This window comes from Eriocheir sinensis, unplaced genomic scaffold, assembly GCF_024679095.1.
Source record: "Eriocheir sinensis breed Jianghai 21 unplaced genomic scaffold, ASM2467909v1 Scaffold25, whole genome shotgun sequence".
NCBI classification, from domain to species: Eukaryota; Metazoa; Arthropoda; class Malacostraca; order Decapoda; family Varunidae; genus Eriocheir; species Eriocheir sinensis.
In genome coordinates this window covers 1,250,068-1,273,107 of record NW_026111554.1, presented here as the reverse complement: position 1 = coordinate 1,273,107, position 23,040 = coordinate 1,250,068, and the positions used below count along the sequence as shown (strand labels likewise).

The following is a 23,040-nucleotide window of genomic DNA, read 5'->3' as shown; positions in this document are numbered from 1 at the left end:
TGGACAGCCTGGGTCTGGTCCCTTTGTCTGGCACCTTTGCTGCGTCTTCACGGAGAGAAAGAGGGAGCTTTCTTCTTTACTTCTTGGCCTCTGAGAGTGTTTATTTGTCTCCGTGGTTGTTTGCTTTCAGAGGTCTTGTCTCCTTTAATCTTGTTGGTGACAATTTGATTCTTTTGTGTTTAAACATGTCTGGTTTTATTTCATTTTTCTCTTTTTTTTGTTTGTTTTTGATCCTCATTATCTTGTTGTTCTTTCTCTCAAAGCGGCGATGCTCTGCACACTTCCGTGCTCTGTTCTTTCCCTTCCTTGATGCCCTTTTCTGTGGTGGCTGTTCTGCAGCATTGTTCTGTCTCTGTTTTCCGCTTCCCATATCCACAAGGTGCTGTTCAGCTGCCTGCTGCATGGTTGCCTCCAGGTTGTCAAGGGCAGCTAGTTCACTGCTCTGGGTCTAGTTTGCCTCAGTTTCTTTGATGCAGTTGTCACAATATTGGGGTTGAAAACCAGTAACTGTGTTGTGCTCTGCTACATTTTATGGAATTTGTAGATGCTTTTGGTATTCAGTTTGAAGCATGTTTCTATGAGGCTGTGATCTTTGTCCCAACAGCCACCCCTGGTGCTGGTGCAGCAGCGAGGGTCTGAGGTGGGTGCCGTGCTGCGTCCTCACTGCCGCTGACTTCTGTTGCAGTGGAGGCTGCAGGGCCGGGCAGCAGCCTGAGGGGCCAGGACTAGCAGGAGCAGCCTGCCACTGCTGTGAGGATCAGTGCCAGACCATGCACTACAGTGCAAAATTCAGTGCCATAACTTTGAACAGCACCTTGCATGCTCTGATCAGGGGTGCTCAGGAGAACCACTACCACCACCACCACCTTGCTGCTGGCATCTCCAGCCGTAAAGGAAAGGGAGAGTTTGAGTGAGAGAGTAAGTTCACCAGACACAGCCTTGCACACACTGCTGAAGGGAAGCATGAGTGCCAAGACTGTGGGAAAAGACTCCCTGGGAAGGGTGACCTCAACAAACACACCCACATACTCTGGTGGAAGACCTCATGAATGCCAAGAGTGTGGCAAAGTGTTCACTCAGAAGAGTAACCTTAATAGACACACCCTTACACACACTGGTGAAAGACCTCATGAATGCCAAGAGTGTGGCAAAGTGTTTGGTCAAAAGAGTGACCTTAATAGACACACCCTTACACACACTGGTGAAAGACCTCATGAATGCCAAGAGTGTGGCAAAGTGTTCACTCAGAAGAGTCACCTTAACAGACACACACTTACACACACTGGTGGAAGACCTCATGAATGCCAAGAGTGTGGGAAAGTGTTCAGTACGAAGAGTCACCTTAACACACACACCCTTACACACACTGGTGAAAGACCTCATGAATGCCAAGAGTGTGACAGAAGGTTCTTTTCTAAGTCTGAGTTGAACAGCCACGTTGTCACACACTCTGAGCTGAGAGAGTTCAAGTGTGATGTTTGTGGCAAACATTACAAGACCAAGCCCCATATTGCGAGGCACATGAAGGTCCACTTCCCCTGAGGTGTTGTGTGGTGCTGCTGTATGTGGTGGCAGTGGAGGACAGTGTTTGGCAACCCCGCCCTGGCTGAAGAACATGAAGAAAGAGAAGACAAAGAGAGAAAGACAGACATGGAGGAACAACAAGAACAGAAAAGAAAGAAAGGAATGAAAAGACTAGTGAAAGAAAGACAGTGACCTCAACACACACACCCTTACACACACTGGTGAACTGAACTGGCTCATCAAAGGAACCCTCCACTATGATCAGGAGAGGCTGATAATGGCAGCACAAGACCAGGCCATAATGACCATCGCTTTAAAAAAAATGGCTGGTCTCAGTAACAACAACAAATGCAGGTTCTGCCACACTGAAATTGAAAGTGTGAGCCACCTGATCTGCAGCTGCCAGACTCTGCTAGCCGATGGCTACTACACAGCCAGGCATGATGAAGTGTGCAAATACCTACACTGGACCATCTGCAACAGCCTGAACATCAAGTGCTCTAGCAAAGTGTGGGAACATCAGCCAGAGAAAATCACTGGAAATGAGACGCACACCATCTACTATGACCAGGTAATTGCAACAGCTACCTACCTAGATAATGCTGCAGTGAAACCGGACCTGGTTGTGTGGAACAGGAAAGAAAAAGTGGCTATGATAGTTGAGGTCAGTATCCCACATGACAGTGGGCTAAACAGAGTTGAAAGGGAGAAGGTCACCAAATATCAAGGCCTGATGCATGATATGAAAAGAAACTGGAAATTGAAGAACATCTCGATTGTGCCAGTCATTGCCGGAGCAACAGGCCTACTGAAAAAGAACTTCAAAGACCATCTAGCTAAAATCCCAGGAAACCTGAGGGCAACAGAAATCCAAACAATTGCCCTTAAGGGAACCACTACCATCTTAAAAAGAACCCTCGGTTGCAGCCTCTAAAAAGTGGGTGATTGTTAGGAACTTGGCAGAGTGCCCCATCACCCATAATCAAGACTGAAAAAGTAAACTAAAACAAAAAAAGTGAAGGACCCCATGAATGTCAAGAGTGTGGCAAAGTGTTCAGTTGCGAGAGTAAACTCAACTCACACGCCCTTACACACACTGGTGAACGACCTCATGAATGTGAAGTTTGTGGCCAAAGGCTTACACAGAAGGATGGCCTCAACACACACACACTGGTGAAAGGCCTCATGAATGTGAAGTTTGTGGCCAAAGGCTTACACAGAAGGGTTGTCTCAACACACACACACTGGTGAAAGGCCTCATGAGTGTGAAGTTTGTGGCCAAAAGCTTACACAGAAGGGTTGTCTCAACACACACACACTGGTGAAAGGCCTCATGAGTGTGAAGTTTGTGGCCAAAGGCTTACACAGAAGGGTTGCCTCAACACACACACACTGGTGAAAGGCCTCATGAATGTGAAGTTTGTGGCCAAAGGCTTACACAGAAGGGTTGCCTCAACACACACACACTGGTGAAAGGCCTCATGAATGTGAAGTTTGTGGCCAAAGGCTTACACAGAAGGGTTGCCTCAACACACACACACTGGTGAAAGGCCTCATGAGTGTGAAGTTTGTGGCCAAAGGCTTACACAGAAGGGTTGCCTCAACACACACACACTGGTGAAAGGCCTCATGAGTGTCTGGAATGTGGAGAAAGATTCAGAGAGAAGCAAACCCTGGAGCATCACATGTTCAGATACTCTGGCCTGAGAGAGTTCAAGTGTGTGGGAAGCACTTTAACACGAAGGGGCACATTGCCCGGCACATGAAGACCCACTTCTGAGGTGGTGTGTTGTGCTGCTGTGTGTGTGTGACGGGGAGCCAGTCATCAACAGCATCTGGGGAGGACTGGCACCGTGTTGTGGCTGACTGCTGAGAGATTCACCAACACCACAGTGAACAGTGCTGTCTGCCCTGGCACAGTGCAGCAGCCAACACCACAGTGAACAGTGCTGTTTGCCCCAAGCCACCTTGCCCCAGTACAGTCCAGCAGCCAACAAGCCACACCACAGTGAACAGTGCTATCTGCCCCGATCCACCTTGCCCCGGCACAGTGCAGCAGCCAACACCACAGTGAACAGTGCTGTCTGCCCCGGCAAAGTGCAGCAGCCAACAAGCCACACCACAGTGAACAGTGCCGTCTGCCCCGAGCCACCTTGCCCCGGCACGGTGCAGCAGCGGTAACTCGGGCCGCCACAACAGACCATCAGCAGGATTACCAAGGGGACGCTGTGTGAGGGTTTGTCAAGTTTCCCTGCGCTCCACAAGAAACCCGGCCCAGCAGAGACCACTGGGGCAGAGTGCTGGCCTGGGAGCTGTGATGGCTTGTTAAACCCGGCCCAGCAGAGACCACTGGGGCAGAGTGCCGGCCTGGGAGCTGTGATGGCTTGTTAAACCCGGCCCAGCAGAGACCGCTGGTGCAGAGTGCCGGCCTGGGAGCTGTGATGGACTTGTTAAGCCCAGCCCAGCAGAGACCACTGGGGCAGAGTGCCAGCCTGGGAGCTGTGATGGACTTGTTAAGCCCAGCCCAGCAGAGACCACTGGGGCAGAGTGCCGGCCTGGGAGCTGTGATGGCTTGTTAGGGTTGCTGCCCCGAGGGAATTGAAGGCAGAATATGTAATGGGTCAAGGCAGGAACACTCCAGTGGTGCTTGTCAAGCCTTGTATTGTTGGCCAGTGGCTGGGTGATGGACGGGCAAGTGGCTCCAGCAGGGAAGGCTGAGCACTGTGCTGGGGCTGAGGGGAGATAAAGGCACAGGCAGTACAGCAGTGTGCCGCGTGGAACACTCTTGGCGGAAACACCCAGAGGAAAATGACTGAAGAATACAGAAGAAGGAAGACCAAAGAGGGAGGAAGGAAGGCATGCTGTGCCTCAGAGGTCTGGAGAAGAATGAATGAAGAGTGAGTAGCGTAGGATGAATGAAGAGGAAGAAGAAGGTGCCGGCACTCTGCGGGTGAGTGCCCTGCCCACAGGCCTGGAGAGGGGCCGTGTGCCTGCTGGATGCTGCCTGCTAGGGCACCCTTGTCCGAGGCAGCTGCTGCCTGCACCCTCGGCCAGGCCCACAGACACTCCACAGCGGGTGAGTGATGTGGCTGCTACACACACACACACACACACACACACACACACACAGAACAGCTAAACTAAGGGAAGTGGAAGATTGTAAGGAAATATATAAAAAGAAAAACAGAAATGTTAATATATACCCTGAGACACCATCTGCTTCTTTATTTTATTTTATTTTTTTTATATATATTTTTTACGTCTATGCCTATAGCGCCGGTAGGCTTGCTTGAGGGGCCTGGATGGTGTTCGGCCCCAGCCCGTCATGGCGCAGGCAAGTGTTTATAGTGGCGCCATCTTCTCTTGGCTCATACTGCCCCCCGGAACTCCTCCTTGATTCACTTGGACGGTTTCCTCTAGAGTCCGGGTTGATGGGTGGTCTTCAGGGCAGCATGTGGGTAGTTTTAAGCCACTCGGCAGTGACTGAAAAATCCCTAGTGGTAGCGTGGGGATTCGAACCCGCGTCGTCCATCACGCGGTGAATGTGGGCCCAGCACGCTACCACTCAGCCACCGCCTACCTGCCTACAGCTTTCCTCTCTTCCAGCTCCCCCAACAGTTTATATATCTCCTCTTCATATACTGAGACTTCTTCCATGTGAACATTTGTCTTGTTTTCTTGTGGCTCGTTGATTCTTTAGTAAAAACTTGCCAGAACTCTTTGTTTAGTAACTCCGCCGTGTCTTGAGGATCAGCGGTTGTCACACTCCCGTCGCTCAGTCTGTCAATTGTTTCTCTTGGTTCAATCTTTCCATTTATGAATCTGTAAAATAGTTTGGGTTGTTCCTTACACTTTTCCACAATATCCTTTTCATATCCCTTTTCTTCTTCCTTCCTTATTTTCACGTATTCATTTCTTGCTGCCTTAAAATCGCCTTTATTCCTTTGGTTTTTATTTCTTTTTAGTCTTTTCCTTACTTTGTCTCTTTTTCTCTTTTGCCTCAGCACACCTTGCATTAAACCAGTCCTTTTTCCCTTCTCTTTGGGTCTGTTTCTGGTACAAACTTCTTGACCCTGTTTTATACGCCTCCATAAAGATATCACACTTTTCCTGCACTTCACTTGTTCCCATTAGCTCATCCCAGTCCAGCTCTCTGTAATGTTTCCTAAGGTTTTCCACGTCTGCCTTCCTATAGTGTTCCTAACTGACGGGGATTCTGAGATATTGGCAGTTAGAGTTGTCATTGAATTTTGGATATTTTTATGTTGGAAAGTTTTTAGTTAAGTGCAAATTTCTCAGGAGCTAGAAGATTATGAGACCTGCTAGTTATAGGTGTTGTAGGTGAGTGTTAGGAGCATCTTGTGTTAGAATCTTGTGTTCCTAACTGGCGTGGATTACAAGATATTGGCAGTTAGAGTTGAAGTTGTCATTGAATTTTGGATATTTTTATGTTGGAAAGTTTTTCGTTGAGTGCAAATTTCTCATGAGCTAGAAGATTATGAACACTGCCAGTTACAAGTGATGTAGGTGAGTGTTAGGAGCATCTTGTGTTAGAATCTTGTGTTCCTAACTGATGTGCTTGCCGAGATATTGGCACTTGAAATTGATGCACACACACACACACACACACACTAACTCTGTGATGGTTCTTTCAGGGAAGGAGCTGAGATGAGACCAGACTCAGCCCTCCAGTGAGCCCAGGAGACCACCAAGGGGACACCCACGCACCTCATCACCTGGGGGGAGGACGCATGGAGGCTGTGGGTGAGTGAAGCAACCCACCCCCAGTGTATGCTCAGGCACAAGGTTACGTCAGGTCAGGGGCTGCCTCAAGAACAGGTACTTCCCCTCACTGATTCTCTCCATGTTTCCTCCGTTTTTCCCTCCTTTCCTCCTATACCAAAAAATAGCTTAATTTTTCCTCTTCCTCCTCCTGTCTTCCTCTTCTTCCTCCTCCTCTTCGTTTCCTTGTTATCTCCACTGTTATCAAGGTCTGTGTATTTTTCCAGCGTAATTTTGGTGGTTTCTTTCATTTCCTCCTCCAAGTTCAACTCCTTTTTCCTTCCTCTTTTCCTCCTATGCCGAAAAAGTTAAATCTTTCCTCTTCCTCCTCCTGTCTTTCGCTTCTTCCTCCTCCTCTTCGTTTCCTTGTTATCTCCACTTTTATCAAGGTCTGTGTATTTCTCCGGTTTAATTTTGGTGGTTTCGTTCATTTTCTCCTCCAAGTTTGACTCCATTTTTCTCATTCTTCCTCCTTTCCTCCTATGCCAAAAAATAGTTTAATCTTTGCTCTTCCTCCTCCTCTTCGATTCCCTGTTATCTCCACTTTTATCAAGGTCTGTGTATTTCTCCAACATAATTTTGGTGGTTTTGTTAATTTCCTCCTCCAAGTTCAAGTCCATTTTTCTCATTTTTCCTCCTATACAAAAAAATAGCTTAATCTTTCCTCTTCCTCCTCCTCTTCGTTTCCCTGTTATCTCCACTTTTATCAAGGTCTGTGTATTTCTCCGCTTTAATTTTGGTGGGTTCGTTCATTTTCTCCTCCAAGTTTGACTCCATTTTTCTCATTTTTCCTCCTATGCTAAAAAATAGTTTAATCTTTGCTCTTCCTCCTCCTCTTCGTTTCCCTGTTATCTCCACTTTTATCAAGGTCTGTGTCTTTGAAAACTTTGCAGAATGGACGAAAAAAAACACCAGAAATTGCTTGAATATTTATTGACCAAACTGACACTTCTTGCAGAGAGAGAGGGGAGGGGGGGGGGGTCCCTTATGTGTCTGGGGGGGGCATGTGTCTGTGGGGGTTGTCAACACACTGGGGGGACACCCTGTGGGGCCTGGGAGCTGAGAGAGAGAGAGAGAGAGAGAGAGAGAGAGAGACACACACACACACACACACACACACACACACACACACACACACACACTCTTGGCACTAAACTCTGCCAGACTCTTGCAGGGAAGGAGACAGAGACAAGACCACTGAGCCGAGGGGACCAGTCAGGTCTTCAAGATGCTGCCTGGATGCTGGGGAGACAAGATGAGACCAGCTGAGACGAGTCCTGTTGGGGAGAAGATGGAGGGAGATTAAGGAAGGAAGGAAAGAGAGAGAGATGGAACACTCTCTCTCTCTCTTTGTATAAAAGAGAACACTAATAAAGTTTGGAAATATATATTACAATGGATGTATTTAAACTTACTACTCCTCCTCCTCCTCTTCCTATTCTTCCTCCTCTCTCTCTTTCCTGTCCACCAGTGAGCTATTGTATTCTTCCCTTCCCTTCCCCTCCCAAGATGCCGCCTGGATGTTGGAGAGAGAGGATGAGATAGAACTCTCTCTCTCTCTCAGCTGTTGTTGTATAAAATAGAAGATAAATAAAGTTGAATATTATATTACCATGGATATATTTGAACCTCCTCTCTCTCTCTCTCTCTCTCTCTCTCTCTCTCTCTCTCTCTCTCTCTCTCTCTCTCTCTCTCTCTCTCTTCAATGGACGTTATACACCTTTATGTTACTTTTTTGTGACAGAGAGAGAGAGAGAGAGCGAGAGAGAGCGAGAGAGAGATCCAGCCTCCACTCCCTTGCTGAGCTGAGTGAGCAGACAGCACCAGCCAGTCAGCCATTGCCCTGAAAAGATATATGGTGGTTAGGTCCCGGTAGAGTGTGGTGGAGTGGTAGAAATTGTGGTTGAATGTCAGGTCTTGGGTTGACATTTTGGGGTTACAGAGTTGAAAAAGTTTTGAACAAGTTGAGTTTTTTGGTTGAATTTGCAGACTGATGGTTGAATTGTGGTAGAGGGACGTTGGGCAAATGATTGTATGGTGGTTAGACCCTGGTAGATTGTGGTAGACTGGTAGAAATCATGGTTGAAAGAGGAAATTGTAGCTTACCACATTTCGGCAACTTTCCGTCCCAGCTTCCATCAGTTGTGAGATCTGTAATAATAATAATAATAATAATAATAATAATAATAATGATAATAATGATAATGATAATAATGATAATAATGATAATAATAATAAAAGTATATATAATTAATCTATTTTCTTATTCCTGAGAGAGAGAGAGAGAGAGAGAGAGAGAGAGAGAGAGAGAGAGAGAGAGAGAGAGAGAGAGAGAGAGAGAGAGAGAGTTACCTCCACATCTGAAAAGGAAAAATCTATAATCTTCCTTTCTCTTCCTCTCTCTCACACACACACACACACACACACACACACACACACACACACACACACACACACACAAAATATATATATATATATATATATATATATATATATATATATATATATATATATATATATATATATATATATATATATATATATATATATAAATAAATAAAAAATCCCATCTCAGTTACACCCCAAAGTTATGACCGCAGCAGCAGCAGCAGTTAGGCGCAGAATTATAGTCACAAGTTATAGTGTGTGTGTTCTGCCAAGTCCCTGCTGGTGAGCCTGGCATCCGACCCTCACACCAACCACCTCCCAGGGCCAAAACGGAGGTGGGTTGGGTTCTAATGTGTGTTTCCTTAGGTTCATGGTACAGAGGAAGGGTCACACTACCACCAGGGTCACAAAACTACCCCTGGAAATGCCCACAACTCCTAAGAAAGCCTGGTCAAATGTGTGTTTCCTTAGGTTCATGGTACAGAGGAAGGGTCACAAAACTACCCCTGGAAATGCCCAGAACTCCTAGGAAAGCCTGGTCAAATGTGTGTTCTCTTAGGTTCACAGTACAGAGTAAGGGTCAAACTACCACCAGGGTCACAAAACTACCACTGGAAATGCCCACAACTCCTAGGAAAGCCTTGCCAAATGTGTGTTTCTTTAGGTTCAGGGTACACAGGAAGGGTCACACTACCAGGGTCACAAAACTACCCCAGGAAATGCCCACAACTCCCAGGAAAGCCTGGTTAAATGTGTGTTTCTTTAAGTTCACAGTACAGAGTAAGGGTCAAACTACCACCAGGGTCACAAAACTACTACTGGAAATGCCCACAACTCCTAGGAAAGCCTTGCCAAATGTGTGTTTCTTTAGGTTCAGGGTACACAGGAAGGGTCACACTACCAGGGTCACAAAACTACCCCAGGAAATGCCCACAACTCCCAGGAAAGCCTGGTCAAATGTGTGTTTCTTTAAGTTCACAGTACAGAGGAAGGGTCAAACTACTACCAGGGTCACAAAACTACCCCTGGAAATGCCCACAACTCCGAGGAAAGCCTTGCCAAATGTGTGTTTCTTTAGGTTCAGGGTACAGAGGAAGGGTCACACTAACAGGGTCACAAAACTACCCCAGGAAATGCCCACAACTCCTAGGAAAGCCTTGCCAAATGTGTGTTTCTTTAGGTTCAGGGTACAGAGGAAGGGTCACACTACCAGGGTCACAAAACTACCCCAGGAAATGCCCACAACTCCTAGGAAAGCCTTGTCAAATGTGTGTTTCTTTAGGTTCAGGGTACAGAGGAAGGGTCACACTACCAGGGTCACAAAACTACCCCAGGAAATGCCCACAACTCCTAGGAAAGCCTGGTCAAATGTGTTTCCTTAGGTTCACAGTACAGAGGAGGTACAGAGGAAGGGTCACAAAACTACCCCTGGAAATGCCCACAACTCCTAGGAAAGTCTGGTCAAATGTGTGTGGCGGTCGAAATGTGGGCCGAGAGAGAGAGAGAGAGAGAGAGAGAGAGAGAGAGAGAGAGAGATAATGTTCCATAATGCTTCCAGACTCAGAGCAAAGTGAAGATGACTTGTTTTCTCGACAGCAACACTCACCTCAAAGTGAATAAGTTAACATGTCACCCGAGTAATACGTTCACCTGGATCACAGTCTATTCACTCCAGGACGGCAATGAGTCAGTTTTCTTTTTTTTTTCACAGCTAAGGAGACAGTTCAAGGGCATAAAGAAAAATATATATATATATATATAAAAAGGCCCACTACTTACTGCTCCTGAATAGAGGTCAAAGGTTTGGCGCCCGAGGTCACATGTTGCCTCCTGCCCGGGGTCGCCTCAGAGCACGCTGCATCCCGCCTCAACGCTGCGGCAAGTGACGTGTGAACAGATCGTCGCCGGCACATGTTAACCCAGTGGTGGTGGCAGCAGCGGGGATCATGTTTCTTAATGGTCCCTCCAAGCGAGAAAAATGGGAAAAAATCATCACTCACACAAACCATTTCATAATATTATCAAAGCATTTGTGTTCAGTTTATGCATCATCTATTTTGGGGGGTTTATGTCATGGCACAAATTTGGCCCGTCGCTGCTACACGGTAAAGCCACAAATTTGGCCCGTCGCTGCTACACGGTAAAGCCACAAATTTGGCCCATTGCTGCTACCAGGTTGATATGCTTGCTTGTATAAGATCACTTGAACAGCTGGCTGTCATGTGTTTCAAGATACCCTAAACTTAACTAACCTAACCAAACAAAACCCTAAACAGTTACTACAGGTCTTGACTCAGAAAATTCATCTATGCTTCCTGACTAACGAGACATTTTATACAACAAAGTGAGGTCATTCTGTGTTGATTTATACCCTAAGGTGCTGGCTGTTATGTGTTTCAAGATACCCTAAACTTAACTAACCTAACAAAATCCTAAACAGTCACTACAGGTCTTGACTCAGAAAACTCATACATGCTTCCTTGCTAATGAGACTTCCTATACAACAAAGTGAGGTCATTCTGTGTTGATGTGTGTTATAGGTTTCTGGCTGTCTTGTGTTTGAAGACACCCTAAACTTAACCTGATCTAACCAAACAAAACCCTAAACAGTTACTATAAGTCTTGACTCAGAAATTTCATACATGCTTCCTTACAAACAAAACATTTTATACAACAAAGTGAGGTCACTCTGTGTTGATTTATACCCTAAGGTGCTGGCTGTCATGTGTTTCAAGATACCCTAAACTTATCTAACCTAACAAAACCCTAAACAGTTACTACAGGTCTTGACTCAGAAAATTCATACATGTTTCCTTACTAACGAGACATTTTATACAACAAATTGAGGTCATTCTATGTTGATTTACACCATAATGTGCTGGCTGTCAGGTGTTTGAAGATACCCTAAACTTAACCTAACCTAACCTAACAAAACCCTAAACAGTTACTATAAGTCTTGACTCAGAAAATTCATATATGCTGCCTTACTAACGAGACATTTTATACAACAAAGTGAGTTCATTCTGTGTTGATTTATATCCTAAGGTGCTGGCTGTCATGTGCTTCAAGATACCCTATATTTAACTAACCTAACCTAACAAAACCCTAAACAGCTACTACAGGTCTTGACTCAGAAAACTCATATAAGCTTCCTTACTAACGAGACATTTTATACAATAAAGTGAGGTCATTCTGTGTTGGTTTTTACCATAAGGTGTTGACTGTCATGTGTTTGAAGATACCCTAAACTTCACTAACCTAACAAAATCCTAAACAGCTACTACAGGTCTTGACTCAGAAAATTCATACATGCTTCCTTACTAACGAAACATTTTATACAACAAAGTGAGTTCATTCTGTGTTGATTTATACCCTAAGGTGCTGGCTGTTATGACTTCAAGATACCCTAAACTTAACTAACCTAACAAAACCCTAAACAGTTACTTCAGGTCTTGACTCAGAAAATTCACCTATGCTTCCTTGCTAATGAGACTTTCTATGCAACAAAGTGAGGTCATTCTGTGTTGATTTATACCATAAGGTGCTGGCAGTCAAGTGTTAGAAGATACCCTAAATCTAACCTACCCTAACAAAACCCTAAACAGTTACTACAGGTCTTGACTCAGAAAATTCACACATGCTTCCTTACTAACGAGACATTTTATACAACAAAGTGAGGTCATTCTGTGTTGATCTCTGCTATAGGTTTCTGGCTATCTTGTGTTTGAAGATACCCTAAACTTAACTAACCTAACAAAACCCTAAACAGTCACTACAGGTCTTGACTCAGAAAATTCATATACGCTTCCTTACTAACAAGACATTTTATGCAACAAAGTGAGGTCATTCTGTGTTGATTTATACCCTAAGGTGCTGGCTGTCATGTGTTAGAAGATACCCTAAACCTAACCTACCCTAACAAAACCACAAACAGTTATTATACATCTTGGCTTACAACTACTACTACTACTACTACTACCACCACCAATACCTTATAAGCCAGGGGCAGAGTCTTGCTGTGCCTCCTCAGGTTGTCGTAGCCCTGGGCGGGGAGTGTTCCAGCCTGGGCACCACCAACGCCAGCAGCTCAGGAGGGTAAAACTTGACGGCCGCCAGGTCTGAAAAAGTTTGGACGTTTTGTGAGCTAGCTCTAAAAGTATTAAAGATAGCTCTACGTGGTTTGGTGTGTGTGTGTGTGTGAATAGTTGCCACACGTACACACAAATCCCAGTGACGCACATGAAATACAAACGGAGAAAAACACACACAAACACACATGAATATCAGGGACAGTATGAAAAAAATAGGAAATATGCATGGAAATGATTGGACGTCTTGTGAGCTAGCTCTAAAAATATTAAAGATAGCTCAGCAGGATTTTGTGGTCATGTGTATCAATAATTAACCATGTAGCAGCAACGGGCCAAGTTTGTGGCTTTACCGTGTAGCAGCGATGGGCCAAATTTGTGGCTTTACCGTGTAGCAGCGATGGGCCAAATTTGTGGCTTTACCGTGTAGCAGCGATGGGCCAAATTTGTGGCTTTACTGTGTAGCAGCGATGGGCCAAATTTGTGGCTTTACCGTGTAGCAGCGATGGGCCAAATTTGTGGCTTTACCGTGTAGCAGCGATGGGCCAAATTTGTGGCTTTACCGTGTAGCAGCGACGGGCCAAATTTATGGCTTTACTGTGTAGCAGCGACGGTCCAAATTTGTGGCTTTACCGTGTAGCAGCGTCAGGCCAAATTTGTGGCTTTACTGTGTAGCAGCGACGGTCCAAATTTGTGGCTTTACCGTGTAGCAGCGATGGGCCAAATTTGTGGCTTTACCGTGTAGCAGCGTCGGGCCAAATTTGTGGCTTTACCGTGTAGCAGCGATGGGCCAAATTTGTGGCTTTACCGTGTAGCAGCGTCGGGCCAAATTTGTGGCTTTACCGTGTAGCAGCGATGGGCCAAATTTGTGGCTTTACCGTGTAGCAGCGATGGGCCAAATTTGTGGCTTTACTGTGTAACAGCGACGGGCCAAATTTGTGGCTTTACCATGTAGCAGCGACGGGCCAAATTTGTGGCTTTACCATGTAGCAGTGACGGGCCAAATTTGTGGCTTTACCGTGTAGCAGCGACGGGCCAAATTTGTGGCTTTGAACTCTAAAGTGGAGCACATCTTGACTCACTCTCCCTTTGCTGATATCTCCATTATGGGAGATTTCAATGATCACCACCAGCTTTGGCTTTGATCCTCTTTCACTGACCAGCCTGGCGAACAAGCCTACAACTTTGCTATCCTCAACGACCTGGAGCAGTTGGTTCAGCACCCTACACGTATTCCCGACCGTCTTGGAGACAGGCCCAACATTCTAGACCTCTTCCTTACCTCTAATCCTTCTGCTTACTCTGTCAAACTGTTCTCTCCGTTGGGCTCCTCCGATCATAACCTTATTTCTGTATCCTGTCCTATCGTTCCTGTACATCCTCTGGATCCACCGAAGAGGCGATGCTTCTGACATTTTGCTTCAGCTCGGTGGGACGACCTGAGGATGTTCTTTTCCGATTTCCTGTGGAATGATTACTGCTTCCAGGAGAGAGACCCCTCTGTGTGAGCTCAACGCATCACAGAGGTGATTGTCTCTGGAATGGAGGCATACATTCCACGTACTTTCTCTACTCCTCATGCTAAAAAGCCTTGGTTTAATCATACTTGTTTTCGTGCTATTAAAGATAGAGAGGCAGCTCACAAAAGGTTCCAGAGCCTTCGAACTCCCGCTAACTTTGATCTTTACATTTCAGCCCGGAATCGTGCCAAATCTCTTCTCCGACTTACCAAAACTTCTTTCATTAATAGAAAATGTCAACACCTTGCTTCTTCTAATTCTTCCCATGACTTCTGGCATCTAGCCAAAAATATCTCCTTCAATTTCACTTCTTCCTCTTTCCCTCTTCTCCTTAACCCTGACGGCAGCACTGCCGTCTCATCTGTCTCTAAGGCTGAACTCTTCACTCAAACTTTCTGTAAGAACTCCACCCTGGACGATTCTGGGCATATTCCTCCTACTCATCCCCCCTCTGACTCCTTTATGCCTGTTATTAAGATTCTTCCAAATGATGTTTTCTATGCCCTCTCTGGCCTCAACTCTCAGAAGGCTTATGGACCTGATGGAGGGCCTCCTATTGTCCTTAAAAACTGTGCTTCTGTGCTGACACCCTGCCTGGTCAAACTCTTTCGTCTCTGCCTATCAACATCTATCTTTCCTTCCTGCTGGAAGTATGCCTTTGTACAGCCTGTGCCTAAGAAGGGTGACCGTTCCAATCCCTCAAACTACCGCCTTATAGCTTTACTTTCCTGTCTATCTAAAGCTTTTGAATCAATCCTTAACCGGAAGATTCAAAAGCACCTTTCCACTTCTAACCTTCTATCTGATCGCCAGTATGGGTTCCGCAAGGGGCGATCTACTGGCGATCTTCTTGCTCTCTTAACTGATTCTTGGTCATCCTCTCTTAGCCGTTTCGGTGAAACTTTCTCTGTTGCGCTAGACATATCGAAAGCCTTCGACAGAGTCTGGCACAAGTCTTTGCTTTCTAAACTGCCCTCTTTCGGATTCTATATATACCAGTTTCCTTTCCGGCCGTTCTATCTCTGTGGTGGTAGACGGTCACTGCTCTTGCCCTAAACCTACCAACACTGGTGTTCCACAGGGCTCTGTCCTATCACCCACTCTCTTCCTATTATTCATCAATGATCTTCTTTCCATAACAAACTGTCCTGTCCACTCATACGCCGACGACTCCACTCTGCATTATTCAACTTCTTCCAATAGAAGACCCTCTCAACAGGAAGTACACGACTTCAGACTGGAGGCTGCAGAACGCTTAACCTCAGACCTTGTTATCATTTCCGATTGGGGCAGAAGGAACCTCGTGTCCTTCAATGCCTCTAAAACTCAATTTCTCCACCTATCAACTCAACACAATCTTCCAAACACCTATCCCCTATTCTTCGACAACACTCAGCTGTCACCGTCTTCAACACTAAACATCCTCGGTCTATCCTTAACTAGAAATCTCAACTGCAAACTTCATATCTCCTCTCTCGCTAAATCAGCTTCCTCGAGATTGGGCTTTCTGTATCGTCTCCGCCAGTTCTTCTCCCCCGCACAGTTGCTATCCATATACAGGGGCCTTGTCCCCCCTCGTATGGAGTATGCATCTCACGTGTGGGGAGGCTCCACTCACACAGCTCTTCTGGACAGAGTGGAGTCTTCTGAACTTGCTAACTGCATGCCTCCCCCCCTCCCACGGCTGCGCTGCACATGAGTTTCTACTCATGCTCATCCCTATACTGTCCAAACCCCTTATGCAAGAGTTAACTAGCATCTTCACTCTTTCATCCCTCACGCTGGTAAACTCTGGAACAATCTTCCTTTATCTGTATTTCCTCCTGCCTACGACTTGAACTCTTTCAAAAGATGGGATCAGACACCTCTCCTCTCGAAATTGACCTTTCTTTCGGCCACCTTTTTTGATTCTTTCTTGGGAGCAGCGAGTAGCGGGCTTTTTTATTATTGTTTTAGTTTTTTGTGCCCTTGAACCATCTCTTTTGTTGTTGGGAAAAAAAAAAAAAAAAAAAAAAAACAATGGGTCAAATTTGTGGCTTTACTGTGTAACAGCGACTGGCCAAATTTGTGGCTTTACCATGTAGCAGCGACTGGCCAAATTTGTGGCTTTACCGTGTAGCAGTGATGAGCCAAATTTGTGCCATGATATAAACCCCCCAAATAGATGATACATAATCTGATCACAAATGCTTTGATATATATTATGAAACGGTTTGTGTGAGGGGTGATTTTTTTCTTATTTTTCTCGCTTGGAGGGACCATTAAGAAACATGATCACCGCTGCTGCCGGGTTAATGAAGGCACACACACACACACACACACACACGCACACGTACGTATGCGCGCATGTGTGTAATGAAGAGTGGACCTCACGGCAGCTATGCAAATCTAATGGTAGTAATGTGAGCAGAGCCGGAGCCAGCACAGCGTGTCATAGGGACTTGACATGTTTATTTATTTATTTATTTAATTATTTATTTATTCTTATTTTTTTACGTGTACGCCTATAGTGGCGGTAGGCTCTCTTGAGGGGCGTGGATAGAAAGTTGGAAAGTTTGGTTTAGTCGGCGCAACATCTGTGATCATATGCCAGAGAAAAACAGGAGGGGAAGGAATTATAGCAGAAGGGAAAGTAGAAAGTTTTGTTTAGTCGGCACAACATCTGTGGTCATATGCCAGAGAGAGACAGGAGGGGAAGGAATTATAGGAGAAGGGAAAGTAGAAAGTTTCATTTAGTCAGTGCAACATCTGTGATCATATGCCAGAGAGAGACAGGAGGGGAAGGAATTAAGGAGAAGGGAAAGTAGAAAGTTTCATTTAGTCAGTGCAACATCTGTGATCATATGCCAGAGAGAGACAGGAGGGGAAGGAATTAAGGAGAAGGGAACAGTTGGAAAGTTTTGTTTAGTCGGCGCAACATCTGTGGTCATATGCCGGAGAGAGACAGAAGGGGAAGGAATTATAGGAGAAGGGAACAGACCCCAGGAGACAGAACACAACCCCTGATTAATACCTGGTACCCATTCACTGCGAGATGGCGCCACTATAAACACTCGCCTGCGCCAGAACGGGCTGGGCCGACCATCAGGCCCCACCTGGAAGAAGCCTTGGGCCGACCATCAGGCCCCACCGGGTAGATGCCTACTGACGTAATAGGCAGCAATTTAAAAAAAAAAAAAAAAAAAAAAAAAAAAAAATGCTGGGTGGACAGGGGAGTAGGGTATTGGAAAAGCCGCCCAAATTTTTCAACTCCGCCCGGGAATCGAACCCGGGCTCTCTCGATTGTGAGCCGAGTGTGTCAACCACTGCACCACGAAGCCCCCAGAAAAGAAGGCAACAGACATGAAGGATGAAGTCTCCCAGGCATTGAATGGCATTCAAATAACTGATTCAAGACTCACTAATGGAGGGAACATTGTCATGAACTTTGATAATGAGAACACAAGGGCTGAGGCTGCTCAAAAACTGGAGTCTGTTGAGCAAATTAGTGCCAAGAGTGTTGGAAAGATGAAACCAAAGATGCAATGTGCATAAAGACGAGACCAAGGAAAAGATAAAGGAGACCATCTTAGACCGCAATGAGTTCTTACACACAATTGAGGGTGTTGAGGATAAGACTGAGCTGGTTTTTAGTAAGCCTGTGGCTGGCGGCACGATGCACTACATTCTGAGGTGTGACCCAACTGTGAGAGAGCTGAGTCACAAGAATCACGACATGCTAAAATTAGAGTGGGGAATATACACAATGAGAGACAGATACCATGCAATTATATGCTATCATTGTCAGAGATATGGCCATCTTGAGGCCAACTGTACTGCTAAGACAAATGGGGAAGCCCCAAAATAATGTTTCAAATATTTTTTTTTTTTTTTTTTACGTCGCAGCCTATAGCGCCGGTAGGCTTTTTCCTGGTGGGGCCTGATGGTCGGCCCAAGGCTTCTTCCCGGTGGGTCCTGATGGTCGGCCCAGCCCGTTCTGGCGCAGGCGAGTGTTTATAGTGGCGCCATCTTGCACTGGCTCATGCTGTCCTCCCGGAGCTCATCTTTAATCCTAGAATCTAGAGTCCGGGTTCATAGGTGGTCTTCTGGACAGCATGTGGGTAGTTTTTTAAGCCGCTCGGCGGCGGCTGAAAAATCCCAGCTTGGTGGCACCGGTCGGGGATTGAACTCGCGTCCTCCTGAACGCGGTGGTGTTACTCTGTCGATTCAGCCACCGCCTCCCCTAAATGCCTTGGCAATCATAAATCACAGGAGTGCGCCATGGCTGAGAAGAAATGCATAAACTGTGTGAGGTACAAGAAGCCTGTAAGTAAAGGTAAATGTTCAGAGAGTTGCCCATCTCAAAATTTGATACACTGGCTATTTATTTCGGGACAAAATATTGTGCTTTTTCATTTGGAGTTTTTTCTTCAGAAACTACTAAAAACTGACTTATTGCAATTTCATCATCTGCCGCCACAGCCGCAAAATAGCTCGCAGAGGATTTAGGGTGGGGGAACATATTTAAACTATCCCAACCGAACTTTACGACCTAACAGCTAACGGCCCCCTTTGCCCCCCCCCCCCCCCACACACACATGTATATGTGACTTATTTCTGCGAGGAGGTATTTCTCGCAACACCGGCTGCACCGCCGCCGCGCCCGTCGCCAGAGCAGTCAAATGTGGCGCGCGTCAACAGTGGTAGCCGTAATTATTTCGTAAAAATAGAAAAATAAAACAGTAGTAGTAGAACACCGTAGAATTAATCTAACCTTACCAGGCGAGTGTGGCTCAAATTATTGAGAGTCGTACGCTATCCCTCCCACGCCCGGGCCCACAACACCGTGGCCCGCAAAAAAACACTGACTTTTAAAATCAGTAGCAGTGTTTCTGTCAATTTGCGATGCATATGTATAGGGTTCAAAATGCATGGAATAATGAGATCTAACCCATGGCTAGGGTGACAAGTACCGCAGTGAGATGGGAAACTCTCTCAACACATACCTAACCAAGCAGGGCCGCGGCGATGTAGTCACTCACACGAGCCCTGGTGTGGAGGCATGTGGCTTAAGATTCGTTTTAGGTCCATGCCAGCATCTCATTACCTTCCTTATGAAACATCACTATCTCTTCATATGTCTTTTCTACAAACCTTCAACAGTTATGGAAACGCTTTGAAAATCCAATTCATGGACTTTTTTTTACTCTTGAAAATAGGGGATAATGTTTATGAAAGCGTCGCCTCCTCTGGCGACGACCGCTGCGACACTGCAGCCGGTGCTGCGAGAAATACCTCCTCGCTGAAATAAGTCACATATATATGTGTGTGTGGGGGGGGGGGGGGGGGGTCGATGGGGGCGCAGCCACCCCCGTTAGTAGGTCATAAAGTTCCGTTGGAGTAGTTTATATATGCTCCCCGACCCTAAACCCTCTGCGAGCTATTTTACGGCTGCGGCGGCTGCAGTGTCACTGCGGTCGTCGCCAGAGGAGGCGACGCGCTTTTGTAAACATTATCCCCTATTTTCAGGAGTAAAAAAAAGTCCTTGAATTAGATTTTCAAAGCGTTTCCATGACTGTTGAAGGTTAGTAGAAAAGATATATGAAGAGATACTGATGCTTCATAGGTAGGTAATTAGATGCTGGCATGGACCTAAAACAAATCTTTACCTGCATGTGGGCCTCACAGGCTGCCCCGTCCTCCCGAGGAAGGCACAGGTGAGGCGGGTGACAGCTTCCTGCCGTGAGGGTGGACGCCTGCCGCTGCCAGCACCGTGGGCAGGTCAGAGTGGGCAGCATGGCCAGGGCGCTGAGGTGTCGTGGGAGCAGGTGCTCGATGGGGCACTGAGGGGCGGGGCCGGGCGGGACGTTACCTCACCCATGGCTGGGTGTGGGCAGGAGTTGGTGCGGTGCTGGCCATGGTGCGAAGGGCGTGGTTCTTTTTCTTCTTTTGACCTGTAACGCTTTGTATCAGGTCCTCCTCCTCTCATTCCTCCCTTCCTCTTATTCACACACCGTCCTTTTCAATGTTACGTAATTTTCTAACCTGGAATAAAGTCACAATTATCTTCACTTATTCAGACATTTGTGCCTTTTCTCCCAGCACTGCGCGAGGAACCTTAAAATGGCCGCGGGAAGAACACTGGGGCAGGCGGCGGGCCTAACAATATTTACCTCCTCATCAACAATTATTCACTATTTATTAACTTCAAAGGCAACAGAGTAAATGAGCGAGGCGTTAAATAGATATTTCTTAACTGTATTTACCAAAGAAAGATTAGATGATATACCTCAGGGAGAACAGATCTACAGGGGAGAAGAGGTAGAAGAATTAAGCGACATCAACATAAGTAGGGAGCTCGTGATTAGACAGATAGATAGACTTAAAGTCACTAAGGCGCCAGGGCCAGATGAACTTTTCCCCAGGGTAATAAAGGAATGCGAAAATGAAATAAGTGGGCAGTTAACATAAGTATTTAGGAAGTCACTAGACACAGGGGTGGTGCCTGTTTCATGGAGGCAGGCACACGTTATTCCAATATTTAAGAAGGGAGACAAATCTTCTATGGAGAACTATAGGCCGATTAGTTTGACGTCAGTTATAGGTAAAATGATTGAGTCAGTAATAGCTGATAGTATTAGGGACCATATAGACAGACATAGTTTAATTCACGACTCACAGCATGGGTTTACTAAAGGAAAGTCGTGCCTCACTAATCTTATATCCTTTTATAATAGAGTATACGAGGCAGCTGACAATGATGAGAGTTATGATGTAGTTTATCTTGATTTTAGTAAAGCCTTCGATAAGGTACCTCACCAGAGACTGTTGAATAAAGTCAGGGCTCATGGGATAAGAGGGAAGGTATTTGATTGGATTAAGGCGTGGATTAGTGACAGGAAACAGAGGGTTACCATTAACGGTAAAAAATCCGAATGGGGTAATGTTACCAGTGGGGTTCCTCAAGGTTCAGTTTTAGGCCCGCTTCTATTCATTATCTACATCAATGACATAGACAATGGGATAACTAGTGACAGGTAAATTTGCAGATGACACCAAAATAGGACACACTATTAGGGCAGGGGAGGATGCTAGAGCACTGCAGGAGGATCTCAACAAACTGTCAGCTTGGTCAGAGAAATGGCAGATGAATTTTAACATCACCAAGTGTAGCGTACTTAGTGTAGGAACACTCAACTCATTACATGGGTATAGTTTAGACTCCACAGCGATAGGCAGGTCTGAGTGTGAAAGGGATTTGGGAGTGTTAGTGAACTCTGACCTAAAACTAAGGAAGCAATGTATTAGTGCGAGGAATAGGGCTAACAGGGTATTAGGCTTTATTAACAGGACGGTAACCAACAGGAGTGCAGAGGTCATCCTCAGACTCTATTTAGCGTTAGTTAGGCCACACTAAGATTATGCTGTCCAGTTTTGGTGCCCACACTACAGAATGGACATCAACTTGTTAGAATCAGTTCAGAGGAGGATGACAAAGATGATTCAGGGGCTGAGGAACCTCACATATCAAAATAGGCTGAAACATCTAAACTGACATTCACTAGAGAGACGAAGAGTGCGCGGAGATCTGATAGAAGTATTCAAATGGGTCAAGGGTTTCAACAAAGGCGATATAAGTAAAGTACTGAGAATTAGCCAACAGAATAGAACTCGCAGTAATGGATTTAAATTAGAAAAGTATAGATTTAGGAGAGATATAGGCAAGCATTGGTTTAGTAACAATGTGGTAGGGGAATGGAATAGACTCAGCAATCACATAGTTAGTGCAGGGACGATAGCTTGTTTTAAGAGTAGACTGGATAACTACATGGACGAGGATGGCAGGTGGCAGTGAGGTGTGGGTGCAGTAAGGTGACGGGGTGCTGGATGCGTGCCTGGGTACCGCCGATATAACGAGGATCAAGCCTCTACCTGTAACCCCTGTAACTACACCTCACCCACCGTGAGTAGTGGGGGGGGTTCTGGAGCTGCCCTGTGTAGGCCACCCGGCCTCCTGCAGTTTCCCTATGTTCTTATGTTCTTCTTATGTTCTTATGTACCCCTCAGCCACTCCACTTTCAACTGTAGCAGTGCCTCTTGGAGTCTAACGTTCGTCCTCTGCCTCACCCTCTCATACCTCTCCCCTTCTCTAGGGCGCCTCATAACCCCAACCACTGCCACTCTCACATTCTTACCCTCCACTGCCTTCACTACCTCTACCACCTCTCTTACCGTGTCTTCCGTGCCAACATTCTCCAAATCATTCCCATCACCCTGAATGATCAAGAGGCCATCCTTAAACCCTCCTGCCTTCTCCTCAACCTTCCTCCTCACTTCTCCAATCCTGGCACCACTCAAGCTCTCCACACCACTCCCCTCGGCCTTACACCCCAACTGACTCTTAACATTCTTCATCATGCTGTCCCCAACGACACGAATGGGGGGCATACTCTTTATCGCCTTCCTCACCTGTGGCCTGTCCTTCTGCTTCTCACACTTTCCACACCCACCCTTACCTCCCCCAACATCCTCGACCTGCACCTCCACTTCCCTGGACTCCACGGTGATCTTGGGGGCAGCAGGCTCACTCGCTGGGGCGGCTTGCACGCTGGTTGTTTGGGCAGCCTTCTCCACCACGCTGGCCTCTGTCTGCACCTCCTTGTCCTCTTTCTTCCGTTTCCATTCCTTCCTGCTCGTGTCGAGGCACACCGTGCACAGGAGCACGATGATCTTGATCTTGATGTCACAGGTGGCTCCTG

The 23,040-nt window shown here is 46.2% G+C and overlaps 1 protein-coding gene and 1 long non-coding RNA gene across 8 annotated transcripts in view; one reads left to right on the top strand and one right to left on the bottom strand.

The window, feature by feature from the left end:
- The window catches only part of LOC126991195 (uncharacterized), a 46,530-nt gene extending 38,916 nt beyond the window's left edge, over positions 1–7,614 (top strand). Inside the window, exons 1-3 of one of the 2 annotated variants that reach the window (XR_007745259.1) lie at positions 1,550–4,600; positions 6,180–6,363; positions 7,471–7,614. This is a non-coding gene — a long non-coding RNA (uncharacterized LOC126991195). Of the gene's footprint in view, positions 1–1,549; positions 4,601–6,179; positions 6,364–7,470 lie in introns of those variants that run through there. The other variant, XR_007745260.1, reaches the window with a different exon arrangement.
- The window catches only part of LOC126991193 (zinc finger protein 239-like), a 62,661-nt gene continuing 47,071 nt past the window's right edge, over positions 7,451–23,040 (bottom strand). The window contains exons 2-8 of one of the 6 annotated variants that reach the window (XR_007745249.1): positions 22,823–23,037; positions 19,951–20,326; positions 12,686–12,812; positions 10,474–10,657; positions 8,413–8,457; positions 7,919–8,149; positions 7,451–7,583 (exon numbers count right to left, since the gene is read on the bottom strand). The gene's annotated coding sequence lies outside the window, so the exon portion shown is untranslated. Of the gene's footprint in view, positions 7,584–7,918; positions 8,150–8,412; positions 8,458–10,473; positions 10,658–12,685; positions 12,813–19,287; positions 19,442–19,950; positions 23,038–23,040 lie in introns of those variants that run through there. The other 5 variants (XR_007745246.1, XR_007745245.1, XR_007745247.1 and 2 more) reach the window with 5 other exon arrangements.